Source organism: Choristoneura fumiferana, chromosome 4 (genome assembly GCF_025370935.1).
Source record: "Choristoneura fumiferana chromosome 4, NRCan_CFum_1, whole genome shotgun sequence".
NCBI classification, from domain to species: Eukaryota; Metazoa; Arthropoda; class Insecta; order Lepidoptera; family Tortricidae; genus Choristoneura; species Choristoneura fumiferana.
In genome coordinates this window covers 6,247,996-6,255,323 of record NC_133475.1, presented here as the reverse complement: position 1 = coordinate 6,255,323, position 7,328 = coordinate 6,247,996, and positions in this window count along the sequence as shown.

The window sequence follows — 7,328 nt, the reverse complement described above, 5'->3', positions numbered from 1 at the left end:
TAAAGAAGTTTGAGCTCCAGAATCTAACAATGCCTTAACACGCACGCCTGCAATATAAATCTCGACAAACAAACGGTTATCTTCAGAATCAGTAATAACAACGGGTGATACGGTTGGGCTAGACCGCACACCAGTTATTAGTTTTTTGGGAAGACGGATTACAAGCAGCACAGTCACGAGTGATCACTCCCTCACGCTTGCAACGGAAGCAAATGGGTCCGGGATATTTTGGACACGCGCGATACTGGTGTCCGGCATCACTGCATTTCAAGCACAAAGGAGGAGATTGTTGTATCTGCACAGGTGCAACGTGTTTTGAAGAACTAGCTTGAGGCTGGAAAGTTTCAAAGTTCCCGGCAATCTGTAATAAAGAATCTAAATCATCTATCAAATTTGTTGCCAAACAAGGAAAATAGCGAGGATGTATCCCATACTTTACGATAAGGAAAAGACCGTCTTCACTAATTGGTGAAAGAAGCTTTGAATTCAGATCTCTCGCCTCAATGATGAAGTCTCGCATAGACTGGTTTCCCCTCTGCTTCAAACTACGTAATTCACGTTCCACCTTGAAGTCAAAGTCAACAACGTCGAACGTCTTCAAAAAGGCTGACTTAAGGCTTTCATAACTCAAAGCTGGATGCTTGATAGATCGGAAATATTTAAGAGCTGTATCGCTAAGTAATTCGTGAAAGCGACGCACGATGTACGAGGTAGGAGCACCGCGAGCCTCAGATTCTTCTTCAATCCGAAAGAAAAAATCGCGAACACAAGTATTACCTGAGAACTTTATTCCCCATTTCGTCAAAGACTCCTCCTTCACCATAGTACGCGTGACGAAATGTGGTGGCGTAGGTTCCCCCATAATTGAGTCGTGGAATTGTTCACCAGCTTCAGGATTTAGAATGCGCCGTCTCGGTTGAAGGATTGGAGAAGCCAGATTAGGTGTTTCGTGAATGGATTCAACAGCACTATCCCCTTCCATAATTAACAAACAGCAGAAATCCAGTAACTAATACAACCGCCAAATAGTAAAATAAAACAGAAAATACTACGTAACTACAGTTTTAAATAAGCGGAATTGTAACCTACTAAATGAACAATACAGGATTAAAAAGTTTAGGACTGAATAAAACGCATAAATGTGAACAATTATACAGTATTCTTATCACTTGATTACAATACAGAGTATATTCAATTGGACTGCGTGTGTAGCGTAGAACTTCGAACGTACCTAGTTGAGCGTGAAAGCGAACCAAGATCAAGGGTGGACTTGCAGTACTAAAACTATCACAGGTGGGGGAGTAAAAACATACCCTTTTAATATTAATCTGTAAAATAAGCAGAATCAATAAGCGAAAGCGCAGTCGAATGCGACTGCCATCCCCTACGACATAAAGAAAATAAAATTCAAACAATTTATAAATTTAACGATAAAATAATTTACCTTTTTATTCGGGCGCCAATTTTGTAGCGAAGCTTACCCAAAATTCAATGAACCTCGGGCAAGCCCCACAACACAACACTTATGTGCAATGCACTATAAATGAAACGTATAATTTTGAGATATGATTAATAAAGATTTAATGTAAAAAAAATCAGCCGATGAAATAACAGAGTAGTATTAACGGGTCGTCATATTGTTTTGCCAAAAGATTACCGAAATCATGGAGGCCTTCGTGGGCTTTTAGAATTTTGAAAAATATAGTACAAAATATATATGGAATGGGCAAATAAACTATGCAAGTAGTTTTCGAAATTACAAAATAATTCGCGATACTTTAGAGCGTAACACAAGTAGGATCTTATGCGCATAAAATTCTATTAACAGTAGAAAAGAGTTCCGAACGTGTTTGCTTAAGACTACGATATAAAACTGAAGCGAAAAGTTAGAAAAACATAGAATACTTTTAAAAAAAATGTGAACTACTGAAATTTTAAAATAGTTCGCCGTTATAAGCCAAAAAATAAAGTTTTTGGTAAGAAACTCCAAAAGTTTGTGACAATCTTCACGTGGTCTTTGTTGTTGGTGTGGAGCGGTTCCCCTGTCACTGGATGCAGGCAACAATCCCGACACCGAAGCGATGACAAATTATGCCCACAATCGTGTGCGGAGCGCAGTACGATGTCCACAAAAATCCACACCGTAAGGTGGGAGCTGAAAAGATAAAAGAGACTAAGAATTCATTCAAACCATGAGCCCTAACAAAACCTAAATTCGCTACAAAACAGAAAAACTTACCCGAAACTGGCAAAAACAGATCCGGCTTTTAATAAAAGGGAGGCGACTACGAGCCACCAGCTCGCAGCAGTTGGAGAAACAATCAATTCGCCAGGTTATAATAATTAACACTTTAGAACACCATTATAATTGTCACATAAAAGAAATCCCAGGAATATTAAACCAAAATATTAATCCAAGGCACTATTGCCAAAAATCATCCACGGGAAAACACATTTGACAAACCAAATTTTCGCGTCCTCTGTTCCACGTTTCCAGGATACCAATTCAAACCTTTAAAAAAAATCAAGAAGTGAACCGCAACTAAACGACCAAAACGTATAAGCAAAAATAGGTTAACACTCAATTTCAAAAAAGAAGGTTAGATTGCATGCAGCAGAATTATGCTGCAGTAGTAACAAACTCATGACCGACCATTGGGGCTTCATGACATGAAAAATCAGTACACGCAATGACTCATTACCTGACACGGGTTTCATGACAAGCCCATTAAGGTCTAGGGGTTTTATTTGCGCGGGATGTTGCCAACCAAGGTAGCCTGATGTTACGACACTGTTTACGAGCCAAGTGGATGAAAAAAAACATTTCACTTCTCTTGCTCGTAAAGTTTCGTGTTGCGCTGGATCTAGGCGACATAAAAAATGACTTCTTATGCCAGTGCAAAAACAACGGAACTCAGGCTGCCAACGAAACTAAACAAGCCATAAACGAAAAGTTTCTACATATTTTTTAAATCAATTAAAATAAATAAATACACTAAAAAATATATATTTATTACAGAAATGCATAAAAAAATAAAAGGAACATATAAGTGAAAAATTGTTCTCCACTTGTTGCTTTTCATTTCCTCGCAATGGAAGTGAAAAGTGATTGTTAAAAAACTCGAGCATTAAAACCATTTTTTCCTCGACGTCTCTATCCACCCTCGCCCACGCCCAACGTCTTGGGTAAATGGCTCGTTTTATGTTTTATTACTATGCTAATTTGGAATAATTTTTAGTAAAGCTAATTTTATTTTGGTAAAATTTTTCACTGCATTAATATTACCAGGAAAAAAAATAAAGCCGGTCTCCGTACCTCACCTCATTTGTTATACGCCTTTCGTCGTAGTGGTGTCGGCACTGATATAGCAGAGCTGCTGTAAGAACAAAAGGACTTCGAGCTGAGTCCAGCGCAAGTCCACGCTTAACGGTTGAGATCATTTCTGTGTTTTTTTTTTTTAATAAAGTGACCGTGATTGACCCTATTCTCACCTGATGTTAAGTTCTTATGTCAAATGGTGTATAGCATCTAAATTTCTTTGCTCCTTTCATTCCGTGCTCATTCGTCTCTTTCGATTTTTGTTCTAAATTTTTCTTCTTTTGTTTTTCCATTTTTATTATTTGACGTTGCATTGTTCTCTATTTCTTTTGTGTCCGTCGTATTCTAATACCTTTAACGAGCAATTTTTGTATAATTAATAATAAATAATTAGAATCTCGGAAAAGGCTTTTCAACGATTGCGATAAATTTGTTTGTTGGGGGTTTCGTGGATGACAAATTGATCTTGCTTGGTCTTATCTCTGGAAAACTCTGGAATAGGCTCTTTCGTATTATCTGTGGAAACTTAGTTGCCTTTATAGTTGCATGTGTTGTAATCCACCCTGTTAATGGTTAATAAAGCTGTGTGGTTTGACCGAATTAAATAAAAAAAATAAGGTTGTTGCACGCTGACGCTGTTCGATCCTACTAATATTAATAAATGTGAAAGTTTGTGTGTGTATATGTTAGTTTTGTAAACTCTTTCAAGCTGAAACGGCTGGACGGATTTGGATGAAATTTGGTATGTAGATAGTGGACATTGAATAACACATAAGGACCCATATTCCACGGGATAGAGATAAAATCTTGAAATTTCAACCGCTGGGCTTAGAGGCTTTGAAATTTTGAAGGTTGCTCAATTCAACACAACCTCAATGAAGGACCACGATATAAAATTTTGGGAATTCCTAGGGAATTACCAGACCGAAAGTTTACGCGTGCGAAGCCGCGGGAAGCCAATAAAAATAAAGTGTTTGCACGCTGACGCTTTGTTCGAATAATGTATGTTTTGTCTGTTCTAGGACGGGCGCGGCTCCAGGCGTGTCCGAGGAAGAAGCTGGCGCCTCCCACGCCTCGGATCTGACGCGTAAGTACACACGATTCCCGTGGGAATTCATGGAAATTACATAGTGGTCGTCATTTACGTTTTATGGCGAAGAGCCGTGCGAAATTTATTTATAAGTGTATACACAAATACATGGTTTGATTTTCACTACTTGCTGGTTACAGTCAAACGATAAATGTGATCATTTCTGGTACCATGTCGCTTTTCAGTCGTTACACCCAATTTCGTATGGCTTTTCAAACATGACGTTAAAGAAAAAAAATGCAAGGTACAAGTGATCACTTATTATGACGTTGACTGTACCAGACATGAGTATAGTAAAAAAACTTAAGGAGATGACTCGTTGTTATGTTATGGCAGTCCGCCGTTAAGAAGTCAATCCTGGCACGTGTCACCGCCATACTGAATCTCAAAAAACAAAACATGATGTACCGTCAAGGAGTTTAATAAATATGGCCACCGTGAACCATTTCGCAGTAAACGTCATAGTGACATCGCATTAATTAACAAGGAAAGTCGTTATGACTTTGGCTGTGGCCCATGAATTAAATTCCTTTACTGTACTGATAGTTGCTAGCAATTAACTGTCTATCTGTTGTTTCGTTTTTGTTATTATTATTAGACAAACGTGTCCAGTTAGGTAGGTCCAACTTAGGTAGGTAGGACCGGAGACGAGCTGTCGGTAGGCCTCCAACAAGATGGACCGACGACCTGGTTAAGATCGCGGGATCGCGGTGGATGCGAAAAGCACAAGACCGGTCTGAGTGGAGAGCCTTGGGGGAGGCCTATGCCCAGCTGTGGACGTCTTTCGGCTGACATGATGATTGTTATTATTATTTTCAACTTTTTTTTAATTTTATTTTATTTGATTAGTCTTAAGTTTAGTTGTAAGTTAAAGGGTCATACTGAAAACCAGTGCTGCGGCTTGCCGTGGCAACACGGTGAGTATGGCCCTTTTTGCTTCTTTCTTCACAATTTTTATTTACTTTCCTTTTATTTAGTATGTAAGAGTAAGGTTGTCTTATTTTCAATTGTATTTTTTTATGCTGTGCCGAATTATGGCAAATAAATTTATTCTTTCTTTCTATTAAGTACCAGGATTGACGTGTCAGGATTGACTTCTTAGCGGCAGACTACTATAGTAATGCACAGAATTGGTATGGGATTTATGTCATTAGTCGATTATGGAACATCGACTTATCTATACGTACACGTTACTACTATATAAAGGGTCACTTATGTTTTTTACATAAATTCGATTTTAATTTCGACTTGTAACCTTAAAGTAAAGTATTGCGAATTTATTTTAGCTGTACAAAGCGAATTTTATAAATATATTATGTTTCACCGAGACATTCTTTAGACTTTAATGTGTAAATGTGACGAAAAGAAAAAAAAATCTGGAATGTAATATGACATTAAAGTGTGTTTAAATGGGTATTTGTCTGTCTATATACCCGTCCGTCTGCCCTTCATCATCATTAGATTCTCAGATATTTGGGCCAATCAACTTTTTTACCGGCACTAATCTGTCCGCGACATTTTTCAAACAATTGCAGATTTTTGTAAGTAAACATGTTTTTTTCTGTAATTTAATAGATGGTGTACATGAATACATGCCATCCTACGTAAGTTCAACCTATTAAACCGTGAAATATCTTGTTGGAAGTACGATTTTTGGGTTAACGCCAGAGACATTTTGGTAACGCAGGAGAACGCCCAAATGTGCGGTAAAATAGTTGATTGGCCATTTACGTAACTAATTAATAAATGTAGTTATTTGAAATGAAATATTATTATGTGTTGTAGCATTGCAATTTTTGATACGTTCATTATTTGTCTTGTGTGCAGCAAGGCGAAACTTCTAAAGAATATTTGTAACCTCGTAAGTCCTCGCGTATATTTAAATGAAGTACGAATCCATCACGCAGAACCACTGACATATGTAAAAAATTGTTTTTGTGTAGGTACTTTAAATGCAAGTAAGTATTGCAGGTGGTAGGACCTTGTGCAAGGTCCGCCCGGATTGCTACCCACATCTTGCTCGCTAATCCTGCCGTGAAGCAGCAGTGTTTGCACTGTTGCGTTTCGGCGTGGAGAGTAAGACAGCCGGGGAAATTACTGGCACTTGAGCTATCCCATCTTAGGCCTCTAGGTTGGCAACGCATCTGCAATCCCCCTGGTGTTGCAGGTGTCTATGGGCGGTGGTGATCTCTTACCATCAGGAGAGCCACTTGCTCGTTTGCCATCCAGTCGAATAAAAAAAAAGAAAAAAAGTCTCTTGCTCTGATCTTGAATTTCAAACTATCTCGACTGTGTTATGTAAAGGTATTATGTGTAAGATATGTGTTCAATAAAATGCACTGTCAAGCTTTATTTCAATAATATAGTCAAATACCGTATTATATATGTATCGGTATACTTTGATTTGTCAAATTCCTATATTTCGCTGATTATAAACAAAAGAAACAAATGAAAAAAAAACATCGCATTTGAAATGATACTTCTATAAAATGCGATTTCTGGTATAAAAGTTGTTTTCATATATTTGTGTTTCTTTTTTCCGAGAGCTACTTTTTAGACTATCGCGATCATTACTAATTTTAACAACTGTGCCGAAATATCGAGCTTCTCTAAAATCATGGTACATACGCGGAACGAAACCCGAATTTAAATCATGAAATTCCGAGAGCTATTTCCACATTTGGAATCTTCCGCAACTTGCACGTCTGTGATTCCATAGCGTGTGTTTTCCTAGTTGTGTTGAGACCGTTGATGTTTGTTGTAGCGCCCGAGGAGCGGAGCTGTATCGACGAGAAGACGGCAATAGATCAGCTGCGGGAATACCTCACTTACGGGAACAGGCAGGAAGCGATCGGTGAGTCCTCACTTGGCAACGGTTAACCCATTCATAGGGAATGTTTACTGCAACGTTCTGCCATC